Genomic DNA, 12,186 nt, shown 5'->3' with positions numbered 1-12,186 from the left:
CCCCGTTTGGCCCGAAACTGAAAGTGAGCCCAAGCCCAGATGGCCCATTTTGTTAACGAAATGCCAACCATGGACTCATTTTCTTTTTGTTCTTTCTTTTAATGACAAGGAACCGCAGTAGCCCAAATTTGGATCCTAGGCTCTTAGCAATTCCGGCACCTTTGTACAGGGAATTCCAATAGTAATAGCCCAACCCCTTATTGATTAAACAATGAATTCTACAAGAGATTTTGTGTAATTTTTGCAATGGTCCAAATTTAATTTCATTTTTATATAAAAAATAAATACTAAAATTAAATCTAGACTATTGAAAATATTACAAAAAATTTCTTATAGTTTATTTTATTTCATTATTTATTTATTTATTTATTTTATAGTATATAAGCCAAATTCAAACCGTTTTTCAAGCTTATAAAGAAAGATTATTTGTCATTGGGACCCAAAATTTTGCTCTCCACTTTTTACCACAAAATCACATTAAATGAGTAAAACTAATTTGTCTAATCACAAATATTTTAATATCCCTTAATCCTTCAACACGCTATAATATCCCTTATAACTGTCTCTAAAAAGTAGCTCAATCGACTGTGAACTACGTCTCATGAAGCAGAGGTTACTAGTTCGAATCCCCTCTCCCCCTTCCCTTGCGTGGACATATCAAAAAAAAAAAAAAAAAAAATCTCTTATAGCTTTTTATCACTGGGGTTGTGTTTAGGTAATTAGCGTAGGGTGAAATTGTTGAAATTAGTATCACAACAGTACTGAAAAATTCAAAGAAAAATATTATTAGAAAGTTCAATTTTTTTGTATTTTTATTTATCTCGTAGTAATTTATGTTTAAAATAAAACATCTCAAGGAAATAGTTTGAATTCCACCGACTGCCAAAAGTCGGTAAGTGGTCAATAACAGTTCAGCGGTGATCAATAGGCGGCAACTGTATATTTTGTCACTCCAAGTTGTTTCAGTATATTTCGTTTGTAAATGCTTTTTAGAAAGAATCAGAAAATTTTAGGCAGAAAGGAAGCACAAATTGCTAAAAGTAACCGGTAAGCTCTTTGTCACCAGGCCATGCAATAGCTACAATCCAATAAATACTACTGCCTCTGAGGTGTCAAGAAAATCTTATGGAAATGAAATTGATGGAAATCGGACAAAAGCTAATTTCCAGCAAATAGTGTGATCACAAACTCACAATACAGCGAGCTTAAGTGCTTGCAAATTCGACACAATTATTAATATGGGATCGGGGTGTTACAATTATCATCTTAATAAAATATGATGTCTAACTAGCTGCCGAAATCTAATAAATAGTTTTCAATATTAAAAGGGTAATAAAATGAAATAGTTATTACAATACCAGAAAAAATACACAATTCTGAGGATTGAATATGTTAGCTGCTATAAATAAATGAAATAGTTTTCATTTATTTTGGTAATGCTTGTTGTAGTGAAGCGGTTGCATTGCATATATATGACGAGGAGAACTTAGACTAAGCTTTTGCATATCAGAGGCAGCCCACGCTGCTAATGTAATATCTATGTGAGCTCCTGCTATAAATGTCTTCACCATCAAGGGAAATTACCCTGACTAATCTTCCATACTTGAAGTCAATGTTGGCTTGCCAAGTTTCTGTTTTTGAGCACAGGATGCAAGTCACTAAGAGTTGAATCATCTTAGAAAATAGAAAGCAGATTTTTAAATACTATAGATGCATACACACGCACAAGGAACGTTCGTATGCGTGCGAGCGCATGCATGCAAATCAACAGTTAGACATGTAACCAGTTGATAGCAGGAAACAAAGATGCGTTTTACAAGTACGATTAAAAAACAGTTATCAAGATTAAATTGCCGCTTGTCATATCCCGCAAACCTGCAATTCTGAGGAGCATGTATGCACCAAGAAATGTGTTTAAAGACGAACCAATTCGAGAAGACACCAATTGTATGGTGTATACAGATAAAATTTTGAGATTATCCACAAATTCATAGTGAATAAGTAAGAGCCTCCTTTGAATGTAATGATCTATATTATTTGTTTTATTTCTTTGCTATAAATCATCTTCTGGCAAAAATGTCCAAAGAGAACAAAATGGAGTGCCATCATTGGAGGAATGTGCTGGTCTCTCATGGAAATGTATGTATTTCATTGCATTGTACTTTACATGGCCCCATTTTGTGTTTCATGGGATCAGAAAGTGGTCCAACACATATGAAGTAGAACATGAAGATGGGGAATTAGGCATTTTGACAAATCAAATCATGAACGTTATCATGAAGTGTCTAGTTACCCATAACAAACACCAAAATGTACAAGGAAAAACTATAAACCAACTGGTAACAAGAAACACTAACATGGAAGAATATATGAAACATGAATTCTATAACAACCCATCAAATTTAATCATTCTATTAAAAAAATAAAGAAAGAAGGTGACTTAATATCCAAAGGAAAAAGGCCTCACAAAATCCTCATACAGAGATGCTGCAATTCAACCATATTATCACAAATCATATCAAATTTCTACGAACGAGTTTTGGAAGTTCCCTTACCTCATTTAATGTAGAATGGCTTTGTTGTTCAAGTTCACGTACTTGTTGCACTGTCATCCCATACCATTCATCAATCCAACTAAAACAGTTACGATGACTTTCCAAAAAAACAGCTCTTTCACCCTACCAGAAGCATAAAAAATCATTAATAAGATTTTCCGGTTTTGGGGGGTAAGGGAAGATATAATGTACTTTTTATTTATCTTATATAAGAAAAATCTGGGCATAATAATCTATACTCCAAAAAGAAACAAAGAAAATATGTAAAAACTTAAACATATAAAATGAGTTAAATAACCATTTATCCAAAAAACTTAAGCTAATAGAGAGTGATGAATTTATTTATTTAATTTATATTCTAACACTTCTCTCACGTGTCAGGCCAAACTCTTCCTTAATAAGTGAGGTTTAACATGAGAAATATTTAATTGAAATAAGAAGAGAATGATGGAGATAGGGTTCGAACTCAGGATTTCTGCTATGATATTAAGTTAAATCACCATTTATTCTCAAAGTTTAAGCTAACAAGAAGAGATGAGGTTAATCATTTAGCTGTACATTCTGTTTAGTATAGAAATTTTGATTGTTGTTCATCCAATGCTGTGGTGCTAGTCAATAAAAGGAAGTCCAAGGTTTTCCTTCTCATTCCATGTACAATTTTTTTTCCCACTTATCGTCCATTCAAACACCATTCAATCTCTCCAAGATTTGCTCCTTTATATGGTCACCCTGTCTTTAGGCTTAAGAAAATTTGCCTACTCATGAGTATTTTTGCAAGAAAACACATATACCTTCCCAATCAAGTTCCTCATATAATCCAGAACTTTTTCCTTTTTGATAAGTAAATAGATTATTAGAGAAGATTAGCAAAATCGGACAAAGCCCAGGTACGCATGAACTATGTTTTCCATACATACAGAGCGGCGTCAACCACTGCACTAGCAGGATCTTAATAACTGGATGGCATTGAACATGTGAAACACGGAGATGTTTGACATCCTTCTAATGATTAAACCAGGATTAGTTTGTTACTTCAACAGGTGTTATCTTACAAACTCAACATCCATAGAAGCCATCTGACCGTAGCTCAAAAAGAATTAACTAAAAGCCAGCCTACTACATCTAGGAAATTGACGAAAACTGAATGAAGTTCAAAACTGCAAATGAAGCACTATTTTCTTTTTGAAAAGTGAAAGGTACTTCATAATGTCCAGCCTTGTGATACTTCCTCCTTAATGCACCGACAGAGACTAAACACAATTTTCTTGCCTTTTTGGTTGGTCTTGTAAATAAGTTTTAAATGCTGATTTTTTAAAGGTAAAAGCACGATCACACAAAAATTTAAATTGAGCATATAGACATCGATTCTTGACCATAAGATGTAATCCAACTGCAAATGTAACTTTCAATTGGAACTTAAAATCTACTTTGAGTAATGCTGATATCTGCCTTGACTTACTGATGAAATATGCAATTTCATTAGGCAAAACAAACATAAAAGTTTTGGACATTTGGTGAAGTTTTGGACATTTGTTTTCGCCAAATAATTCATATTGGAAGTAATATCTCAAGAATTGTTGAAAAGGAGTGTTACCGCTATTAGAGCTTGTTCAAGTCGGTATCCAAAGCCCCAGTATGGTGCATCAACTGTTACCAACTTATATGCCGTCACAACAGGATCACATCTATTCTGCAAATGAATTTCATGACTAAATCACAAAGTCTTTTGTCACAGATTTAAAAAACACGCAAATCAGACAGTGCACCATAGTTGTTTTGCAAGATATTTGATAGTGATAGCCAAAAGTAAATGTTATACTCTCTCTATGTCGTAAAATAGTCTCCATGTCAAATGCACAAGTTTTAAGAAAATAGTAACAAATGCTTTCACCTACTTAGCTTTATACTGGTTCTCCCATTTTTAGCTTAGACAAATTTTTTGAGACATCCAAAAAGGAAGATGCGGACTATTTTATGAGATGGAAGCAGTAGAGTGAGGTTGAATAACTAGTTACTTAAAAAGTGAAAAACGGTTCCTACATGCCTTATTACAATAATTTAAGCCTTGTATAACATGGCGTACGTGAGTGGGGGCAATGCCTAAAAGTGGAGAGAGAGAGAGAGAGAGAGAGAGAGAGAATGTGACTTTTCTTTGAAAGGGAAAGCTACAAGACAACAACAGGAGACAATGGGAGAATTCCTACAAAAAGCATTAAAGAGAGAGAAAGAGAGTTATGTAGAGGTATTGAGAATGTTCTGTTTCACGATTTCTCATTTATATTCATTAGACTTATATACAAGTGTTTTGAGGTTACAAAATAGGAAGAAATGCAAGAGGAAATATTTGGTTTCCTTTCTTGATTTGCTAGCATTGCTTGATTTCATTTTGATTGGTGTTTGATATTAAGGACACATACTGACGAGGACGAGGAGGTAGGAGATGAATTCGACATCATTTAGTGGTTGGCCTGTGGTAGCAAGGGTGGTGGAAATTTCTTTGAGATTTTGGAAATATTCGGTGATAGAGGAACCCCTTTTCTTGGGGGTGGCGAGCTGGTAAAGGTGGCTGAGGGTTCGGGCTCTGGAGGTGGTGAACTATTTTTCAAGGGTAGTCCATAAGTCATGAGCGGTTTTGGAACCAAGAACTTGTGGCAGAATCTCTTCAGAGATTGACGACATGAGCATACTAAGGATCAATTGATCCTGTTGAACCCATTGAAGGGTCTCTAGATTGACGGCGACAATGAGAGAGCCATCCGCAGCAGTGAAAGTATTTGGATGTGGCGGGGTGGCAGACCCATCGACAAAGCTGGATCAAGTCCCTGGAGGTAGGGTTCTACTTGGGCTCATTACACAAGGAAATTCCCTTTGGTGCGCTTGGCAATGACAGAGGTGAGGGAAATTGGAAACATTTGGAGTTGGGTTGGGATTGGGGTGCTAGTGGCTTGAGTTGCAGAGGTTGAAGATCAAGATTCCATTGATATTCATCAGACTTATATACAATTGTTTTGAGGTTACAAAATAGAAAGAAATAAAAGAGCAAATATTTGGTTTCCTTTCTTGATTTGTTAGCAGTTGCTTGACTTCATTTTGCTTGGTGTTTGATTTGATTTGGTTTTCTTATTGGTATTAGTCGTTGCTTGATTTGTGGTTTCCTTGTGTGTCTTATGGTTCATTAAGTTAAACAGCATGACAGGCTAAAATGGCATTAAGAAAGGACATAATAATTGAAGGAATACAAGCCAAGTTCCTCGAGTCAAGACATCCATAAAAATGCATGTTACAAGATTAAACTACATGTAAGGGGAATTCCAACCTGCCATCCCTCCAAAAGTGGACCATGGCCCGTTCTCGATGATTTGAATTTGGTGAAGTCATCATTGTTATTTCCAACTAGATAACTCCAATAATTCTTTTCAGAAGAAGCTATATCAATATATTCCACTTCCCTGGCTGCCAATTGTTCTTCACTTAGATCATGCACCTAGTTTTTCATAACACAGTTGAAAAAGGCCAAAAAAGCAAATAGCAGAGGAGAGGTAGAGAAATGCTAACTATATTTGTACAAAAACTTGGAGCCATAGTTTTCAGAACATGAATTGTCCCGTGAATCAATTTATCATCTTTCTATTTCGTGTATTTGAACCGTATAACAATATAAACAAACACACACACACACACATATAGAATTTGCTTCAAACTTAGAACATTTTAAATTAATGAGCAAATTTATCATCCCTAGTACAGTAATATTTAAGAAATCTAACTAAATAAGCCAAATGACAATATATTTACAACATCTGCAATGTAGCAAGTTATCACATAATTTTAAGTAAGAAATTACATTCAAATGGACCACAATGAAAAGTGACAAAACATTAATATAATGCGAATAATCTTTTTTCTTATCATTTTTATCATCTTGATGGAATAGAATACATGATCTAAAAGTAAGTTTGCATGATAAAAAGTTATCCAATAGAATGTAACAGTCGCAAACTGAAAATAAATGGGCTCTCCACAAAATTCCAATATGGAGAACAGAAAAATAAACAATAATAAAAAGTTACAGAAAAAAAAAAAAAAAAGACCTTACCTTCAATCCCAGAGAGGACTTCTTCCTCTATGTTGAAGAATAAAAGAAAAGCTACGGTAAAAAAATATTTTGGATGAGGAAAATAACAAAAAGAAAAATGGATGGAGTGGAAGGAAAAAAAGAGAGCTCATGGATGGCTTTTGTTTGCATAGATAAGCTTAAAAAGATGTTTGGACAGCTTTTGAGAAAGGCAAACAAAACATTAAAAAAAATTATACGTGGGTAATCATAAAGCAAATTAGTGCATGATCTGTGACAGTTCACCAATTCAAATGGATTCGCAACCATGAAATCGTACAACCAACGAGTCTCTTCGAATTTGGAACCTTTCATGATTGATTCAATTTGAATCAAACAATTCATAATACAATTCATCCGATTTTAAAAACACGGTTAAAGACATGCAATTCCTAACATATACAATAGATATGGAATTGAATTAACTTGGTCAAAGAAAAAGTGAAACTTACATTTTCTGACTGCCCATTGTCAGGCCTATGAATAGTCTCAATGGTTAATTGAAACCTGGGAAAATATGGGCACTGCAAAAATGCAATACAAATAAGTATGCTCTCACTATAAATACACCCACGAGTATTTATTCAATGGAGAGTTAATTGGGGATAGTTTTTACCTTCATTACTGGGCAATGTTGCATCCATTTGCAAATTAGCAAAAAAAATGTATTAATGTAAGTTCTGAAAGGAACATATTAAACAAAGTATCATGACAACACTGCACACCTGATTTGCATCTTGGGAATGCATTCCAGGCTTCCTCTTGCATGATGAGAGCATCTGCTGGTGCAAAAGTAGTAAGCCAAGTAGGGACTTTGCTGCAAGAGTAAGAAAGTGTAAACATCATAAGAGTAAGTTCATATCCACAACTTAACAGAAATTAACTTAAAAATTAAGAGAAAAATAAACCCCCCCCCCCCAAAAAAAAAAGATGTAACCCACCAAAACATGCAAGATGTAGCTGATGTTTCAGTGTTGTGATAGCAATTATGACAATTAGAATCAAAGTCATCATATTGATTACATTACCAGTTCTGCTGGTCATTGATAGGCTCACACAACCAGTCACCACAACGTGGGTCTGCTCGTGGAAGTTGTAATAGAAGAGGTGGAGGGTAGTTATCTGTGTTAATGGGTTATTAATGTTAGTGGTAGTAACTATTAGTAATTGTTGTTGTTGTTCTACGTTTTATAACCAGTTCTTGCTCATCAAGTGGGTAGAGAAGAACTTATCTTGTGTACTGTGGTATTTCTCCAACCCCAAGTGCAGACTCTTTCTATTTTCTTACATATTTTCTTGTTGTAATATTCTCCGAGCCTATCATTTGGTATCATAGCATGCTAACAATAAGGAGTGTATTGAGAAGTAGAAGTGGATGTGCAGGAGGTTCGTGAAGCTATTCGTCAACTGGAAGTTGAGGTGCAGAGCACCAATATTGGACTTATCTTTCCTCCTCCTCGAAGATTTTGGATCTGGGGAGGGGGGAAAGATGAGGCTACCTGGTAGATAAAGACAGATCAACATGTCCTTCGAATATTAGATAAGAAGAGATTTTGACGTTTGAGATTGCGTGCCTTACCCAGTCAGTTGATAGGGAAGCAAGAAGAAACTAGTTAGACCGGAGCTTACCGAAAGGCGAGTTTCCATCCATAAGCATTCGCAGGTACCTCGAAGGACAACATCTCAGTCCTCGAGATGGCACATCCTCAAGAACCACTCACTCCTTCACTGGAAACGACTTATGCTACCCCACTCCAAGCAGCGGTCAAGGTGCCCATCAACATGGCGAGGAAGCCAAATTGTCTGAAAGAAGAGGATTGGCCATCACCTCATTTCCTTTCCTCTGCTTTCTTCAATCCATTCCTCCTCTGTATTGTCTAAGCTAGGCTGAACATAAGCTTGTGTGCTCTGTTTAGAGCAAGATGAGGTAGAGTGGCCAAAGACATTGCAAGAAGAACATTGTTGGGAATGGAGGCATTGTTGAAGGAAATACAGGAATTCTTAGGAATAATAATAGTAAACACGAGAAGCCCTCATCATCCTTAACTGAACCCGAATCATTGATGCAATCCTTGGGTCATACGGATGATTCTAGCTCCCATGCCGCACTGCAAAAGTATATGAAGATGGACTTCCCCCGATATTTAGGGAACGATCTGTTGGTGTGGCTCAATTGGGTGGAGCAGTTCTTTGAGTATCAGGGAACAACGGCAGATCAACAGGTTATCCTTGCTTCTTTCCACCACGAAGGAGAAGCTAATTAGTAGTGGCAGTGGTTGCAACGAGTGCACAAGGAGGAAGGTTTGGTGGTCACTTGGGATGTGTTTGAAAGAGAACTAGAGGCCTGATTTGGTCCCATGCATCAAACAACATGGGACGCTATGCGAATATCAAAGAGAGTTTTCTAGGCTGGCTAATAGGCTTATTGGATGGCCATGGAAGGCTCTCATTGGAACTTTCCTTGCAGGCTTGAAGACAGAGATAGCCACAAGTCCCTTTGGAAACCATTGAGTTGTCCCAAATGTAGGATGAGAGATTTGTACGACAACATCAACTAAATGAGTCGAATGTACGGAGGGCAGTTCACATGCCAGATAGTGATACAGCAACATCACCTAACCCTCGTATCGTTTCCTCGGTAAAGAAAGATGCAGAAGAGGCGTTAAAAATGGTTATGTTTCAATTGCAGTGAATGTTTACTCCGAGGCATAAATGCCGTACACCTCATCTCTTTTTCATTGAGAACAACCAACTCTGGAAGGCCATGGTGACCAAAGGAGTGTTAGAGCGGCAAGCATGAACCTTGGGGACAAGGTTCCAGCCAAAGGGGCAGCGAATGATAGGCTTGCATAACTGGTCACCACAACGTGTGTATGCTCCTGGAAGTTGTAATAGAGGAGGTGGAGGGTAGTTATCTGTGTTAATGGGTTATTAGTGTTAGTGGTATGCATTGGTGGTAGTAGCCATTAGTAACTGTTGTTGTTGTTCTACGTTTTATAACCAATTCTTGCTTATCAAGTGGGTTGAGAAGAACTTATCTTGTGTGTTGTGGTATTTCTTCAGCCCCATGTGGAGACTTTTTCTATTTACTAACATATTTTCTTTTTGTAATACTTCTCCAAGCCTATCATTATACTAACCCAAAAATGGGAGGGTAGCATGAAAATTTGACACAAGAAGCTCATGTAAATTTGCAATGGATTATATCAAGTGTTCTAAGTTGCAGTCATAATCATATTACTCGCAAGTAAAGTGAACACCTTGTCAAAGACTGCACCATTATTGCCCTACTGATGATGGTCTCTTATAACTTTTCAGCCCATAAAATGCAGTCAAAACAGTCCAACTTTCTCAATGGACAGGCAATAAAGCAGTTAAAATTTTAAGGAAATATTGCTAACTTTCTAGTTAATAAAGGGTCTCAAAGAACAGATGCACAGCTTTCAAATGCCAATTCAAAACAATTTCATTCTACCACAACATTCATTGCCCTTCTCAATTACCTTTGTAGACGATAACTTTTATTAGTGTATCGACCCTTTCCAAGTACATTATCTTCAAAGGGTTTATTCTCTAAGACTTCTATCCCTTCTTCACCAGTCGTGTGCTGTTGCGACATCTTCATGACCACGTACATATGTGCCACCTGATACTGCATTGCAAACATGTAGTTTAGAGACAAAACTCAGAATCCCTGTAGAAATTAAATGGGGTATTTTATAATCACACACATTTCGTAAATCATCAAAATCTAAGACATATTTTCTTGCTTTTACCTCTTCCAACGACATGGGCATGACAATCCGACTTCACAGAAGTTCCCCAATAGAAAAGTAACAGGTTAAGGAAAACCTCCAAAAAGAACAGCTTCCTCTAATGAAAATTGCACAAAGAAATTGAAAATAGCACTCTTTCATAGCTCCTATGAAGCACAAACCAAGTCCTACCTCATAAAACTAGCACAAAACAAACACATTGAGTGAACCATATCTACATAGATGTCCCAAACACAACATTGTAGAACTACTTGGAGCTGAAACAATTTCGAATTTTAAAGCTAAGCAAAGGAATATAAGCAATATGGTCGGGTTCAAAAATAAAATTTTTGTTTAAAAAAAATTTAAAAACACTTTTAGACATATTGGGTCTCAAACTCACTCATTTGTTTGAAGCCCCACAAATCAAACAAAGAAAGCTCAGAAACCACCGCATGAGAATTTCATCTGAATGGGTAAAAAAAAAACCAACTCATCTTTAATTTGGTTAGTAATGCAAACTAAATAAATAAATAAAAAGAATTAAAGTTTTTTTAAAGCTACGAATCATAAGCGAAAAGAACCAATATTTCTGAAAAGGATACAATTCCTTGATCTGAACCATTTCTCGTAGATTCCAGTGAGGCAGTGAGGGCCAGCTTGAAATGTAGACTGAGTTGAGGAAGACGAAAGAGAGGAGAATATAGAGAGGATGCTCCGGGAGATACGGAAGAAATACGAGGAATATGCTATTGTAGAAACAACGCGTGGTAGTAAAAGCGCGCCTAAACATCAATTATTGCGTTAGCGTCGACGTCAAGTCGTCCGCCGGTCCACGACTGCCTCGTTTGGACCGTTAGTAGGCTGGGTAAACGTGCGGGTTTAGGCGTTTCAGAATGGACCGAAATTTCCTGGAATTAACCGTTTGAACTTTGAAGTTTGAAGGAAGGATATACGGGGGCCCATTTACTTTGAACAGCCTATAACGTCAGGCCCACCTTTTCGTGGCACATGAACCAAATGGGGTCCAATATCAAACTCATTAATTCATAGATGGCTTTAGCCTTTAAATGGTTTTTTTTTTTTTTTTTTTTTTCATGTTCACATAAGAGGAGGAGGGAGATTCAAACTAGTGACCTCTGCTAAATAAGGCGTGGTCCTCAGCTGATTGAGCTACTCCTTGAGGACTACTTTATTACTTTTGTAATCATACCCTTAAACTTTAAAAAGTGTCAATTTAGATTTACCATCTTTTAGAAGTTTGCAAAGTCAACCCTCCAGTCTAGGGGTGTCAAAAATTATCGGAAAACCGGAACCGGAACCGGAAAACCGGGAAACCGGGGACTTGGTTCCAGTTCCGGTTTGAAAAATTCAAAAACCAGGTACCCCGGTTTCAGTACCTGATTTTTACCGGGAATACCGAAACCGGGTTTATATTTTATTTAATAATATATATATTATTAAATAAAATATAAACCTTATACATATTATATATATTAATATTTTTTAATTTTTTTACGCTTAGGATAATCTCTATGAATAGTTTTTAATATATATATATAACATTGATTTTTTAGGATTTTTGGGCTTTTCTAGGTTTATTTTTTAATTATTTAGAACAATCACAACAAAGCCTCTTTAATTTAGACAAAAAGACTATTATATATTTTTTTTAAAAAAATGAGCCAACTTATGAAAAAAAATTGGCTTATTTTAGGCTCAATACCTAAAATAAGCCCAAAAATCAATTTTCTTCAAAAAC

At 36.1% G+C, this 12,186-nt stretch overlaps 1 pseudogene; it reads right to left on the bottom strand.

The window, feature by feature from the left end:
- Window positions 1-1,114: 1,114 nt before the first annotated feature.
- Window positions 1,115-11,224, bottom strand: LOC132164144 (uncharacterized; annotated as a pseudogene).
- Window positions 11,225-12,186: the final 962 nt, after the last annotated feature.

This window comes from Corylus avellana, chromosome ca10, assembly GCF_901000735.1.
Source record: "Corylus avellana chromosome ca10, CavTom2PMs-1.0".
Lineage (NCBI taxonomy): Eukaryota > Viridiplantae > Streptophyta > Magnoliopsida > Fagales > Betulaceae > Corylus > Corylus avellana.
This window is presented reverse-complemented; position numbering and strand designations above follow the sequence as displayed.